The sequence below is a fragment of the Monodelphis domestica genome, chromosome 1 (assembly GCF_027887165.1).
Source record: "Monodelphis domestica isolate mMonDom1 chromosome 1, mMonDom1.pri, whole genome shotgun sequence".
Lineage (NCBI taxonomy): Eukaryota > Metazoa > Chordata > Mammalia > Didelphimorphia > Didelphidae > Monodelphis > Monodelphis domestica.
Genome location: NC_077227.1, coordinates 83243088 through 83259658, shown reverse-complemented (window position 1 = coordinate 83259658; position 16571 = coordinate 83243088). Strand labels below are relative to the sequence as shown.

The 16571-nt window shown below is 37.0% G+C and overlaps 1 protein-coding gene across 5 annotated transcripts in view; it reads right to left on the bottom strand.

Annotated features, from left to right (window-relative positions):
• IDE (insulin degrading enzyme) overlaps positions 1-16571 on the bottom strand; it is a 130970-nt gene that overhangs the window by 87014 nt on the left and 27385 nt on the right. The window contains exon 2 of one of the 5 annotated variants that reach the window (XM_056802478.1): positions 14895-14942. The exons of the other annotated variants lie outside the window; for them this stretch is intronic. The gene's annotated coding sequence lies outside the window, so the exon portion shown is untranslated. The remainder of the gene's footprint in view (positions 1-14894; positions 14943-16571) is intronic. 5 annotated transcript variants of the gene reach the window in all.

Genomic DNA, 16571 nt, shown 5'->3' with positions numbered 1-16571 from the left:
CTATCTCCAGGATGTAAATGGCCCCCATAGGATCTTTCATCAAGTCAAACTGACTTATGAATTAAAAACTCTTGAGAGAGCCACAATTTCCTATTCTTTCTCCTCCAGAGATATTTTCATTACATAAACCTATGAAATCTTACAATTTCCAAAGGTCATTCTATAAATGGATGCCAGGTAGAACTAACCCATTCTGAGCAAGGATTAAGAAAAAGAGTCCTTGAGAGGGCAGGTGGGTAGCTCAATGGATTAAGAGTCAGGTCTAGAGACAAGAGGCCCGAGGTTCAAATCTGGCCTCAGATACTTCCTGGCTGTGTGATCCTGGGCAAGTCATTTAATCCCAACATTTAATCCCAGGCAGGTCCTTACTGTTCTTTTGCTTTGGAATCAATACATAATATTGATTCTAAGTTGGAAGTAAGGGTTTAAAAAAAAAAGGTCTTGCAAAGCAATGATGGGCCACTTAACATAATCATCAAGTAGGCATGCACAGGTGTGTCTTCAATAAATACTTATTGATGATAAACATTCATGGTCACATTAAAAAACAAAGGATACAATGAGGTATAACCATGAGTCAGAGAAGTTAATATCAATAAAATATGCAACTTATTTAAACTGAAGTTTGTAGGTAAAATGTAGGTTCCACACATTATTCACCACTTTGGATTTAATGCTGCTTTGGATCATAACTGTTATTAAAAAATAAAATGACATCACCAATGCAAAACATTGGGAAACACTGACAGGTAATCACAAAATGCCAAATCAATGGAGAAATTATTCCCTCCCTATCATTAGTCAACACTGTGATCAACATGTTCCTCCCAGGATGGGAAGGGCAGGATCTTTGTACTTTTGAACAATAACAACAAAACCCCACCTTAATTTTAAACTTTGGCAGGCTAAACTATCAAACGAATTTTGGAAATGAGACATCCTTTTCTCTAGAAAAGATCTTCAGAAGTAGGGTTGCCTTGAACTTAATTTCCAAAGCTACTAGTCCACAAGCCACCAAGGGTTATGAGGCTTTAATCATCACTCTAAATTTACACTCAAAGCTAGCTTGCCAAAAAAGCAGTCAAATATTAAATCTTTTTTTTTAATTTTTTTTAATCAATTAAATGTAATAAATTTCCACACAGGTTTTCCCAAGTCATATGACTGAACTCATCTCCCTCCCTCCCTTGCCTTCTCCATCTTCGGTGCTGGCAGGTGATTCAATCTGGGTTATATATGTATTTATTATCATGTAAAACCTTCTAACATTAAAATCTGACTGGGCTCCCAGAATCCCATATTTACCTACTCCAGTCAGGTCCATGCTCATTTATCCCTACTTATAGGCTTAATTCTACTCAGATTTTTACCTTAATTTTAAACTACCTTGAGCGGAAGTTGTTGGCTAAGTATTGAGATAATTCTTGTGGCAGGTCATTCATACAGGTTCTGTTCCTAGTTCCCTGTAGACCTACATTCATGACCCAGTTACCTAACCCCTCTGGTATCCTCATTCTAGCTACTCTATCGTAGCTTCCCTGAGGTTCCTGATTTCTACCTCTACTTATTCACAAGACTCTGCCCCAAAGAGACCATTCAAAGCATTGCTATCCATGTATATTTTGTTGGCTATGCTGATCTCAGATACTTCACTGAACCCAAAGACTTCTTCTTTTCTTCCCTAGTCCATTAAATCAGGGTTTGTTTTTTACTTTTTTTGTTATAAGACCCCTTTCTCAGAATATTTTTAAATATAAAAAATAAAATCTACAGGATTACAAAGGAAGCTATTAAGTTTTACAACCGTTACTCAAAATATTTTTTTAAAAAACCAGTTCAAGGATCCAAAATTAATAACCCCTGCAGAAAAAATCTGGCCATGATTCCTTACTTCCCAGAAACTGATGCTACTGATGTAATAATGCTCTCAAAACCTGGTGTCCCTTTTGATCTGATCCACCTTGCTATAGAAAAGATCCAGCAAAACTGAACAGGGGTGTTTTCCCCCAGAGGATAAAGAACTGAAAAAGCCTTCAAGATAACCTGATCTGCATCCTTTTACTAAGAAATAATATATTCATAAGGAAATGATGAATGCAGATAAGCAGCTTTAGTTGGACTGCTTCAATCAGCTTTTCAATATAGGGTTTCACTTCATTCACTATGATTCCTACACTAAAATAAAACAAATAGACTATGAAACCCAAGTCTGAAGAAAAGACTAAGATCATAGACAATTTTGTCAATATTCTTTGACATTTCCATCAAAATATTTTTATGGAAGTTAAATATATTAATTGAGCAGAAGAGTAATAAGGTATAAAAAAATAGAGTAAACAATTAGCCATCACAATTGAGATCCACGAGCCAATGCTTCATAACACTGTTTTCAGCATGTAGTTAATAGAAATAATAATAAAATATTTTAATTTAGACAAAACCCAATAGAATACACTAACAAATCATACAGAAAGCTTGGTAAAGTTTCATTTATCAAGAATCAAAACTAGAGCTTAAACTAGAACTATTTTTCATCTCAGAAAGAAAGCTAGGTTATACTGCCCAGACTATCGAGCATTTTCATATTCTAAATTTTTATCACAAAGAAAAATATGATTTCTTAGGAAATGGATTAGTGTCCAGATTCGGTAATTTCATCTATATAGGAAACTCCCTGTGGAAATTATCAGTCAACAAGTATTTATTAAATACTTATGTGTCAGGCTCTGTATTAATTTTGGGACACAAAGAGAAGACCAAAAACAAAAAAATCAGTCCCTGTTTCAAGGAGTTCAGTCTAAGTATGCAAATAACTACGTACAAATACATATAGACAAGATAAACTGGAGCTCACTGGGGGGGCGGGGGGGGGGGGGCAGACAGTACTAAGATTCAGGAGGACTGGGAAAGGCTTATTGCAGAAAATGGGACTTGAGCTGAGACCAGCAAAAATTCAAAGAAGCCAGGAGGCAGAAATAAGGAGGGAGAATTCCAGACATGGAAATGCACAAATGGTTGGGAGTTAGAATGTTGTCTGTGAGAATCAGCCAGGAAGCCAGTGTCACAGGATCATGAGTTGGTGGAAGTAAGGTATAAGTAAAGACTGGAAACAGTGGGAAGGGACCAAGTTATGAAAAGCTTTAGAAGACACAGGATTTTATATTTGATTATGGAGGCATCAGGGAGTCATTGGTGTTGAATGAAGGAGGAGGGGGAAGGTGACAGTAAAATCTGAACTTGAAAAAGATCAGTTTGACATCTAATGGATGCAAATTGGTGTCAATCTTACAAAGTTGTGTGGGGCACTGAGAGATGAAATGGATTTTCCATGGCCACAAATGAAAGGAATATTCATTGGAAGCAGAACCTGAACCCAGGTCTTCTTGACTCCAGGGACAGACCTCTATAAAACATGCTTCCTCTCAAATTACTATTTGGCATTTACTCAAAAAACAAACTTTCAAGCACCAGTACCAATACACTTACAGTACTATACTGAGATCACATAATCATAATGATAGACCTGCATCAAATGAATTCTTTTCAGTAGAATTTTAGCATAAAGTACTGGTAGCTTAAGATTCATAATATTATACAGTACCAGAAAGAGTTGAAAAAAATTTATCTCACACATTTTATTGGAGAGGTTAGGGCCTATGAGTAGGGAAATTTGCATGTTAGTCAATATGCTGGTTGACTTTACTGTACTATTATTCCTTTTTATAGCTTTCTAAAAAGGAAAGACTTGCTGGGTATGGAAAGAGGATAAATATATTCAGAAATGAATGTGATAAAAAGACAAAAGTTATCCTCATCAAGGAGAGAAAAAAAATGTCCCATTTAAAAAAAAGTCGAGTTTTTTAATTCAAGAAGATGACCCAGGCAAATGGGTTTTTATCAATGTATTTTGTCACCTTAAATGTAATAGTTTTTACTGTGTAAAGGTAAACAAATAAAGTTATGAATGAGTTGCCCAGTAAAAAAAATAATCTTTAAAAAAAAATACAGAGGGCAGCTGGGTGGCTCAGTAGATTAAGAGCCAGGCCTAGAGACAGGAGGTCCTGGATTCAAATCGGACCTCAGACACTTCTTAGCTGTAGGACCCTGGGGAAAATCACTTGACTCCCATTGCCTAGCCCCTACCACTCTTCTACCTTGGAACCAATACACAACACTGATTCTAAGACAGAAGGTAAATAAATAAATGAAATAATTTTTTTTTTTAAGATACACAGCTTGAATATCTGGTTAAAACTAATCAAATCCCATCTCCTATCCAAGAAATGGGGGCACTTGCTCACTAAAATGGAAAATGTAAATAAGAATACAGACCTATTGTTCAGGCTGTATGAAACACTGTCTTTGGAAGTTTAAGTTGGAGAATCCCCAGCACTGGCATGTTTGTGTGTTAAGTCTAGTTATTCGAGTTTTCTGGTTCAGATTCTTGATAAATGGAAATTTGTGGTTTACTTTCCATGTGAATAATGTAAATACACAGAGAATGTTCATGTATTGCAAATTAGCTGGCAGGCTCTGGTATAAACCTACCCGCTTAGATTGTCTCTAAATTTCTCCAGCTTCTACATCAATTCTTTCCTGTTCCCTATAACTGCTAGTGTCTTTCCCCACCCCAAACCTCCACAAAACTTACTCACATATCCATCTGTTGTCTCCCCTAGATAAATAATAAGCTATATATCCACAGTACCTAGCACCATACCTGGCACAAGGTAGGCAATTAAGTTACAATTGAATGATTGACGGAACTGAACTCAACTTGGTCAGATCTACATTCTTAAAATGATTACAACCTGTGTAATGCTGGGAAGTAAATGTCTAATCTAGGTTAGTCTGAAATGGGGAGAAAAAATAAAGAGGGTCACCAGAGTGAGAATCTGGAAAAGGAACACAAAGAGTTCAGATAAGACAGAAGTGGGAAAAAGATCTGCAGAGACAGCACTCTACACCATCTAAGTTGTTTATACCAGCCCATTACTACTACTACTACTACTACTACTACTACTACTACTACTACTACTACTACTACTACTACTACTACTACTACTACTACCACCTACTACTACTACTACTACCTACTACTACTACTACTACTATCTGCACAAGTGTGGCTCTTACTGTTTTTATGCATCCTTCTCCCTGATTCCATTATAGACTATATGTATTACTCACAAAATTTATTCTATAAGGTCATGTTTAGGCACAATTAGTAGCTCACTATATGCTTTATTTTTCTCTCCAGCTGGTTCAGGAGATTTTCAATAGCAATGTGGTATATGACTTGTCTTCTCAAATACACAATAAATATTGCTTAGTTGGGGAAAGGGATCTTTGTCATATATATTTTTTTAAATTGCCTACTGTATCCAGCACACTGCTAGATACACTGGTGCTTAACATTTGATTTATTTCTAACTTTGTAATGAAAAAGAAGGTTCAGACCTTCTCCCTATTCTTAGACCTTAGAACCAACAAACACCTGTTGAGATCCAAAGTGTTCAAGGCAATGGACATAAAAAGACGTATTAGTCATGATACAAGTTTTTTCCCAGCTGCCTCTTGAACTCTAAAAACACAACTTTCATTACTGATTCTAGTTTCAGACAGAGGGGGCAAGACAGAGGACTATTCTTCAGTATGTGGCATCTAAGTCACATGACTTCTGTTCTGAAGAAAAGTTCTTATGCTTTTAAATGGGTTTCTTTCCATGATCTCCCACCCACAAAAAAATTTAGCTGGCTAAAGTTCATCCAAAGACTGATGGAAAAGACAATAACAACATAACCAGGTGAATCCATTTTCATCTTAAAACAAAAATGAGCAAGTCTCTAGCTTTTCCTTTGTGAAGGTTTGGTTGACTCCATTGAGAAACCAGACTATTGGGACAATAAGTGACTTAGTGATTGGGAGCCAGCCCCTAGAGACAGGAGGTTCAGGGTTCAAATCTAGACTCAAACATTTCCTAGCTGTATGACCCTGGACAAGTCACAGGAAGGAAGGAAGGAAGGAAGGAAGGAAGGAAGGAAGGAAGGAAGGAAGGAAGGAAGGAAGCAAGCAAGCAAGCAAGCAAGCAAGCAGGGAAGGAAGGAAGGAAGCAGGGAAGGAGGGAAGGAAGCAGGGAAGGAGGGAAGCAGGGAAGGAGGGAAGCAGGGAAGGAGGGAGGGAAGGAAGGAGAGAAGCAGTCTCATAGTTGGAGCAATTTCCAAATTAAAATTTTAAAACTGCTTCTGGTACAGAGAAGTTGCATTATAAAATGGAACTACAATCAAATGTGCTTTTCTCACAGGCCTGGTGAAATTATGCGGTCTAATTCAAGACTGGAAATTGCTTATTTATGCTCCAAATTGTTTTTAATTCCAGAGGAAAAAACAATACCTCAGGAGCTTGGAAAGCTGCAGATAACCTCTTTCATTCTTTTCCTTGTTAAGATTGAGAATGATTTTAATGAAAGCTACCTGGATCCATCAAACTGCTTATAATTTTGAAACGTTTGTGGTTTGCTCAAGAAATATGATTCCATCCATCCTACAGCTGCCAAATTGATTTTCCTAAAGTGCAGGTCTAACCATGTTGCAACCCTACTCAATAAACTCCAGTGGCTCATTATTACCCCACACCCATGATCAAATCAAAAATCCTTGGCTTTTAAAGCCCATCACAATTTGACCTCTTCCTACCTTTCTCTCCACATATTCTACAATCCAGGAACATGGTTTCTTTGCCATTTCCCAAAAAAGATACTCCATTCTCCAGACTCTCCATCTTCACTGGCTATCCCTCCATGCCTGGAATGCTTTCCCTTCTCATCTCTGACTCCCAGGTCGCAGCTAAATTACCATTTCTACAAGAAAACATTCCAGCGTCCTTTAATGGTAGTGCCTCCCTTTATCTCCAAGTTATCTTGTCTTGATCATTTTTTATAAAGAATTATTTCCCCTCCACATTAGAATGTGAGCTTCTGATTTTCACTTTTTTTTTTGTATCTCCATTGCTTAGGGATAGTGCCTGTAACATAGCAGACACTGAATAAATATTTGTGGATTTGATTTTTCATCTTTATAACAATGTTACAAAAATACCTATGTAAGGAGTCTTTCAGCAGTATCTATAGCTAGACCAGAATAGAGAGTCCTTCACTCAATTCGTAACAGAGCTCTTCAAATAGTTGAGAAGTTATGAGGTAGATCAAAAGTAGTTTTGCACTGTCATAGAAATTCCATGAATATAATACCTAAAACTAATGCTAATGGATAGAAATCAAAAGCATATTCTAGTTGGATGGAAGTGGTTTTTGAAAGCTACCACATAGTACTCATTTTTCTCATTAAAATAAATCTGGGAGATAGGTGGTATTATTCCCAATTTACACTTAAGGAAACTGAGGCAAGCAGAAGTTAATTGATTTGCCCAAGGGATAAGACAGGTCACATATAAACTCAGACTTTCCTGACTCTGTGTCCAGTACTTCAACTAGTAGATTTAAAAATTAATATCTAATACTCCAAGTATCATATTTATGAGATTTATTAATAATAAAACTTGAAGCAAAAAGGCTAGAAAAACAGAGAGCTCACCCACCCTCACACACAGGGAAAAAAGAACTACCTTGGGAACTTCCTAGTCAATGAGGATGTTAAAGGCTGTACATCCTGGGGGCAACTGGGTGGCTCAGTGAATTGAGAGCCAGGCCTAGAGAGGGGAGGTCTTAGGTTCAAATCTGTCCTCAGATACTTCCTTCCTAGCTGTGTGACCCTGGGCAAGTCACTTAACCCCTACTGCCTAGCCCTTATTGTTCTATTGCCTTAGAACTAAAGCAGAAGGTAAGGGTTTAAAAAAATAATAATAATAATAAAGTCTACATCCTTTAGGGGACTCTATAAAGCAGGGGTTCTTAACCTAGAGTTCATGAACTTGAATGAGAAAAAAAATATACATTATTTTCACTTTGTAATTCAATATATTTTATGTCATGCTTTTAAAAACATGATTCTGAGGAGCCCCTTACAAGCCCCTGGACAGAGAAAACCGTTAAGAATCCCTTCTACAGGGAAAATTTTTGCAACTATATAGTATGTTCTTCCAATTTTTTGTTCTAGCTAGCTAGAAATAGAAAGGGGCTTTCCCAAGAATGAGAATGTAAAGGAATGGGTTCTAGGTAGATGCAGATTCTCTTGGCCCTGATCTTTCACCATATCTCAAACCACTGAGGCTGTGGTTTCACACCACAGCTCAGAACACTCCCTGCTTTTGGAGGGAGGGAAGGAGGGGAAATGCTAACTCATTTTCATGTAATGTTTTCATTCATGAGTACACAGGATCAAAGGGTTTGGATCTGGGTGGAACTTTAGAGTCCATCTAGCCCAACTCCCTTTATTTTTAAAATAAGTAGTAAATAGAAGTCTAAAGAAATCATGGGACTTGATCTGCTCATCAGTCTTTCTCATATCCATTGATTTTGATCTATTTATCTATTTACCAGTATTTTAAGAGATAGGAACAAAAAGATGTTAGGGATTACAAAAATATCTATATTCATTTATGTTCCTGATACAACATATCTCTGCTAATCTATATAGACTCAGCCCAGTCATATTCCCCACATCTTTAATCCAAGATCTAATTGTAAATCCTTGATATAGGTAGGCCTCTTCCCTAATGTCAATGTCTCTTGCTTTTCTTCTCTGACCTGACCACAGCTTGGTTATTATGACTCCGATCAGACTGGCTCTCTTACATTTTCCTGCCCTGTCACATTCATCTTTCCTCAGTCCCAGTCTACTCTAAATTACCTTTCTTATTCTACTTCCTGTTGACTCTTAAAATAACTGTAGGATCTGGATCTGCGGCATTAATCTCCCTATTAATTTAAGCTTATGTAGCTCCACCCACCACTTCTGGAGATAGTAACTAGCACCTTCTTGTTACACAATGACATCTGCAATTTCAGAGCAATTTCTATAAGTACTTAGTTATGTTTTTTGCAATTACCTATGACATACAGGTGTGGTCTAAAAGATGAAATTAGTTTCCTCTCATTTTATAATCATACTATATATTTGAAACAGATTCCAAAAGGACAAAGTTTTGCAAAGGAATGCTAATATGGAAAAGACTAATATAGCTAAAAGAATTTTTCCCAATAGTTGTCTTAAAAGAAAACTGGGAGCTTTTGTACAATTCTTAAGCCAGTTTTTTAGAGAGGCTGCTATCTTCTGGAAGTCTGGCTCAAAAAACATAGCAGGTGAAAATGCTGCCGGACAAAATCAGCCCTTCACACCCACTCTTTTTAGATGCTGGGACAAGCCCTCCACTGGCCACTGACCATTGCAGTCTAAAACAGAAGCCAAGTAAGTTCAAGAGAGGTGCTTAAATACAGGGAAGCAGAAACTGGGAAATTTCATAAACATTTAAATACCTTTTCCATCCAAAGATAGAATGCAAAAGGGATGGGGGTGGGAAGACAGAGGAAAGGTGGGACTAATGAGCAAAGTAGAATTTTATTGTTGTTTGTTTGCCTTATTAAAGAATCATTAGATCATCTATTTCAAGCTAGAAGTGACCTCTCAATGGTCATCTAATAGTAATAGCTAGAATTTATATAGCATTTTAAGGTTCACAAAGAGTTTTACATGTTTTCTCATTTGTTCCTCACAACACTGTGAGATAGGTGCTATTATCATCCCCATTTTGTAGACTAGGAAACTCAAATATATAGATGAGTTTAATCCAAATTCCTCATTTTTGAGATGAAGTAAATGAAGACCAAGAAGTTAAATGCTTTGCCCAGATTCGCCAGAGTTGGAAGGGGCCCTAAATAACATCCAGTACAACCCCTCACTTCACAGATGATCAAATTAAGCCAATAAAATGCAAATAATTTTTGCATTGAAAAAAGAAAAGAAAAAACATATAGATAAGTGAGTTTTATATGATGTTTTTCTTTATTAATGATTTGTAAGACAATTATCTAAGTAAATACTAAAGCAGGCTTTTTTAAAATGTTCAATTTACATAATCAATGTTCAAATTTAACAGGGAAAAAAGGATACATTCTTTTAAAAACTAACAAATTAGGGGTAGGTAGCCTACAGTTATATTTTATATGAGGGAGATTGTTTGGAACCACCAGTTATTTCAAAACAAAAAGTATAATTTTTTTTAATCCAATAGGTCAGTTTTTTTCCACACAACTTAGAATCATAGAATTCAAGAATGGAATTTAAGAACTGTTAACCTTAGATACCTTATACAACTCAATCCTCACTACTATTCTGGAATCCCAAGAAAATCAGACACTACGAGGGTGACTAACCTACCAATTTTACCTGAACTTCCTAGCTAATAACTAGCTATTAGGGCTTGAAAATCCTGAACTTGCTCAACATAAATGACTGAGTTTCCTTTCCTGAGTCAAAACAGTGCTTACTAGATTCTTATCAGAAGCATATTGATTTCAATAATTTAAATTATGGCAGAGTGGTTGTTTACTCTCTTTAAATTATAACACTGAACTACAATAATGACAGGATGAAAAGAGTCTGAAGGTTTTCCAACAGTAAGAAAACTGCAAAAGGAAAATATGGATTTTGAACCTTGTATATTTTATGTCATATACAGCACATTAATAATTTTACTATTCTAAAAAAAACTAGCAAAGAGGCACTAACAACTTGCTTTCCTTCCAATCTTCTACATGCATAATCCTTATTATTAGACTTCACTTCTTACCAAAACTAGGCAACATAACTGAGACCCTGCTGACATTTTTTAGTCTTTTGGTACAACAGCAACAAAACAACCAGTGATGATATTACATACTAAGTATCAGTACTATAAATTTTAAGCAGTATTCTTTAAGGGGATTTTCTATTACAGACCAGAATTTATGCTTCTCTCCTAAAATGATAAATAATAGAAAAATAATAACAATATGTGGCATTTATTTATAAAGTACCTACAGTATGGCTAGGTACTCTATAAATATTTCATGTGATCCTCATAACAACACTGTGAGGTGGATGCTATTATTACCATCATTTCTATTTTACAGTGGAGAAAACTGAGGCAAACAGAAGGTAAATGATTTGTTGCTCAGGGTCACAAAGTTAATATCTGAGGCTGGAGTTGAATTCATATCTTCCTGACTATGGGCCCAGAGCCCTACACATTGTACTTCTAGCTGTCTCTTTTAAAGAAAAAAAAAATACAGACATTCAAGGGAAAACAATACCAATTAAAAAAAATCCTTGGGGGCAGCTGGGTAGCTCAGTGGATTGAAAGTTAGGCCTAGAGACGGGAGGTCCCAAGTTCATATCTGGCCTCAGACACTTCCCAGCTGTGTGACCCTGGGCAAGTCACTTGACCCCCATTGCCTAGCCCTTACCACTTTTCTGCCTTGGAGCCAATACACAGTATTGACTCCAAGACAGAAGGTAAGGGTTTAAAAAAAAAAAATCCTTACCTTCCACCTTAGAATCAATAGCACATATTAGTTCTAAGGCAGAAGAGTACTAAGGACTAGGCAATGGGGACTAAGTGACTTGCTCAGGGTCACACAGCTAGGAGTGTCTGGGACCAAATTTGAACCCAGGACCTCCCATCTCTAGGCCTGACTCTCAATCCAGAGATACCCAGCGGCCCCCAGCAATACCAATTTTAAAAGTTTTTACATATATATATATATTTTTTATTTTATATATATATAAAGCATCTCAGTAATTGTGGGAAGGGAGAATAATGTAATTTAGATCTTTGGACCAATGTTTCAAATGATTTATGATTTAATATAGGTACTCCCTCCACCTTGCAAACCAAAACCTACCCATTCAACTCTTGTCCATGTTCTCTACTAAATAGTTCATACAGAATTAACCTTGTGTGCAGGAGGCCTTTCCCTATGTCACTAGATCATCGCTTTAGAGCTAGAAGGAACTACAGAGGTCCTCTGTTTCAACCTCCTCATTTTACAAGACAGGAATCTGAGGCTCAGGGGTTAACTTACCCAAGGTGACATAGGCAGTAAGTGGCAACAGAAAGGATCTGACCCTTAGTTCTCTGATTCCAAATGTTTTTTCCACCAGTTCCTTTGACCACTTCATGTGTACCGCTGCCAATGCTTGGGCTGCCTTTCTATTGTGGGAGGTGGATGGAAAAGAGATAAAGAAAGCAGACCTAGGATTCCATTAACATAAGAAACTTCAGATGAAGGAACTCCCTATACCAAAGCAGGTATGGACCAGCTCTACAAATTAAAAGGGTCCTGGAGTTGCCTCAGGGGAACTGAGAAGTTAACAGGTTCCAAGTCAATATACATCAATGTCAGGTCTTCCTGGACAAGGCTGTGTGTGGCTGACAGTCAGGGTGGGAGTGCTAGCTACATAGGCAAAACAAAAAAGGGTCTATCAAGTCCTGCCTGCAGAAGTCAAATAACACACAACAGTATGTGATGAAGTGCCAAATAATTCAATGAGTCATTCAGCATTCATCTATTATGTACCTGACACTGTACTAAGCAAACAAACAAACATTATTAAGAATTAACTGAGGGGGCAGCTAGGCAGATCAGTGGATTGAGAGTCAGGCCTAGAGATGGGAGGTCCTGGTTCAAATTTGACTTCAAACACTTCCTAGCTGTGTGACCCTGGGCAAGTCACTTAACCCCCACTGCCTAGTCCTTACTACTCTTCTGCCTTAGAACCAATATATAATATAGATACTAAGATGAAAGATAAGGCTTTAAAAAAAAATTTAACTTAGGTCCAAAACTGGTCTACTAGCTGTGTCCCTGGGCAAGTCATCTAATAACCCTCACTGCTCTTCTGCCTTGGAACCAATACACAGTATTGACTCTAAGACAGAAGGTAAGGGTTTTTAAAAAATTAAGTTCAGTTGATCATTGGAATCTGACCTACCAATATGCCAGCTGTGTGACCAAGAGCAAGACATTTAACCTTTCTAATCTTTGGTCTACTCATCTGTCAAAGAGAGAAAATACTATTAATTACCAATCTCACAGAAATGCTGGGAGGAACTAGGTAAATCTTAAACTGCTCTAGAAATGTGAGTATAGGTAAAGAAACTGGAAAAAGGGAATTTGAGCTAGGACACACAATGTAAACAAGTCACCTTTAGGGGAGGATAAGTAGAACAGGAAAGGAGTTCAAGTATAGGAACAAGAGGAGATCAAACTGAAAAGTCAGAATGGGACCAAATGATTGGACAGACCCTTAAAAATCAGATAGACTCTACCTTTAGTATTATGGATGTCAATATGAAATCTGGACACCTCAATTTTACCCCTGACCTTTGAGAAACCCCAGTACCAGGCACACCTGTTTTGGGTTGAACTATAGACCTTAAAGTGATAGTGGACATAGTCAAAATGTTGAGTACCTGTATTTGTTTTAGAAGCTTTTCCCATTGTATTAAAGATCCCTCTCAGGAAGCCCAGCTCTTAGTTTGACTCTTTCCTTTGTAATTGTTATAGTTGAGGCTGGCTGTGGACCTCTTTGCAGCCTGCTTGCAGTTTATCTATGCAGGCTAGCCATACTGAGTTCTCCAGAAGGTATAAAAGACCCCTAAGTTCTGTCCCTCTTTGGAATTGTCATCTCGCACAGTGGCACTCCTGGGAGTTTAGTCTGGGGACTCTACATGGGTTTATAGAGCACAGCTCTACGAAGAGACCTAAATTCTAGTGTTAAACTCCTTTCCTTAATTAAAAGAGTGATTTTTTTTCTGACTACTTAATAGTTCTGTGCTTTTTCCCAGTTAACATGGAAAAATGAGGAACCACTGAAGGTTTGGGGTCCAGGAGCAAAAGGATAAAAGTAATACTTTAGGAAAACTAATAGGAAGAAATTATAAGAACAAAAGGCCAGGAAGGTCTACTGTAAGTCAAGGATTGGTATAAGGAAATGATGGAATATTACTACATCTTCAACTTAGATACAGTCTTCAAGAAGGTGGTATTCTGGGAAAGAAAGTGAATTTGGTTGAAATTGGCATGGCATTAAACAGGAAATTTCTAGTATAAAACCCAAAACATCTCAAAAAAAAAAGACAATAAAGAATTGGCTGAAAGCATGCTTACTGAGAGTTCTAAACAGATATTCTAAATTAGTATCTGAAACCTATGGGAAAAAGAAAATTGTATCTTCTGTCTATCTTTCCTGCAGAGAAGAATGTTCTAGTCAACTTCAGACAAAAACCTCTCTTCTTTGAAGAGTGTGATTTTTAGATTCTCTCCATCTTGCTTGGTCTAGCACCCAGGAATGTGCACACCCACATTACATGGACATGTGCTAGCAAATGACAAATCAGAAACAGTGAACAGATCCCTGGGCTGTCCTAAAGTCAAGCTAAGCTATCATTGGTACAAATGAGATGCAGGAAAGTGGCGTAAAACCGTTTATATAAGGCAAGTCACTTCCTCTCTCTCCCTCTTTCCCCAGGTGACTCTGGCTGGCAGCATGCTAAGCGTTCGGACATCTTGGTGTGGTGGCAGCTTTTGTCTGGGTTTGGCGGTGAGTTTGTCCTTGAGCTGATTCAGGCTCAGACATCTTGGCTGAGCCGTTTTGGAGTTCAGGCTGATTCCTTCCTCCTTCACACTCCAAAAACCTTACTTTCTAGGATCCCCTAATCTACCCACCCGATACAGTCAGGCAGGAGAAATCCTTCACTCTTTCCTTCTCCCTTCTTCTTAGTTTCTTTTCACTATATCAATAAAATCACCATAAATTTCCAACTGACTTGGGTATTTTATTATTTGGGATTTTCCCTGACGACCAATTAAATTTAGATTTCAAGTCACAATGCTAAAATTATCTTTACAAGAGATGGGAGACTAAGGGTATAAAACACTACAGATAATATCAGACCTTTTTCAAAGTGATGATTAGTCCTCTTCTTTGTTATACAGGTTGATTCTAGGGAGAGAGGAATGGAGCCATTGGAAAATATATGACTTCTTAAGGTCTCACTTTTCTCATTTGTCAAATAAGGGAGCTGGACCAAACAACCCATAAAATCTTACAGTTCTAAATCCTATGATATCTATGAATTGGAGAGTCAAGGTGAGTATAACACTGAGGATATTTATAAATGGAACTGATTTTAATTATTTTTCTAACTCAAAAGGTCAATCCAGCCTAATCTTAACAACAACCATTACATAACCACAGTCTATTCCAAAATCTTGATACCTCATTTTTCTCTTCTTAAAAGCAATCTAAACCTGAGAGAATTAAGTATTAGAATACCATTTTAAGATAAACCCAAGTTTTTAATTTTGAATCCTGATGGTGTTTTCAATTGTCTCACATGCCTGGAACCTCTCCCTTTTCAACTCTGCCTCCTGGTTTCCTTCAAGTCCTATCTAAACTCTAACTTTCTATAAAAAACCTTTCTGGATTCCCCTTGGTTCTAGTACCTTCCCTCTGTTGCTATCTACAATTTATCCAGTATATATCTTGTTTGTACAACAAATTATCTCTTCCCTCATTAAACTATAAGCACCTTGAGAGCAGGGACTCTCTTTTGCCTTTCTTTAGATCCTCAGCAACAGTATGCACTTGATAAATGTTTATTGGATGACTGAGACTGGTGGGTACATCTTAGAAATCCAAGGTATTTTACAAACCTCAATTCATATGCCATTGAAAAGCATTTGTAAAATAATCACTGCCACATCTGGACTGTGCTTACCATTACAATGTGGTTTATTATGACACTTTTCTCATCCTAAAAGATGCACCCTAAATTTTGTACTCCCCAGGGTAAGGGTTAAAAATTAAAGGATTGGACTAAATTTATAAGAGTGTGGTCACCAGAAATTATTACTCAAGTCTCTCTTATAATATGGCAACTTACTGTAGACCTGGCTACCAATGGGTAAGTACAATATTGCTGCATTTTGTCCTACAGACTAGTGGGACAGAAATTGCTTTGATTAGACCCTAATACAGGGGCCTGTTATGAATTTATTCTTGTTTACTCATGCATTTTTATAAAATGGATTTTAATATTTTGATTCTGATTCTGAACTTTTTCTTTCTCCAAAAGTTTAATTTTTCTTCTATTTGTTTTTCTTTTATGTTTTTGGTTTTTCTTTTGAAAGTTGACTCAATGGGATGCAGCCAAGGCAGTACTTAGAGGAAAATTCATATCCCTGAGTGCATATATTAACAAATTAGGGAGGACAGAGACCAAGGAATTGGAAATGCAAATCAAAAAACTTGAGAATGAACAAATTAAAAACCCCCAGAAGAAAACCATACTAGAGATCCTAAAAATTAAGGGAGAAATTAATAAAATAGAAAGTGACAGAACTATTGAGCTAATAAACAAGACTAGAAGCTGGTACTTTGAAAAAACAGACAAAATAGACAAAGTACTGGTTAATTTAATTAAAAAAAGGAAAGAAGAAAGGCAAATTAATAGCATCAAGGATGAAAAGGGGGATCTCACCTCCAATGAAGAGGAAATTAAGGCAATCATTAAAAACTACTTTGCCCAACTATATGGCAATAAATATACCAACCTAGGTGATATGGATG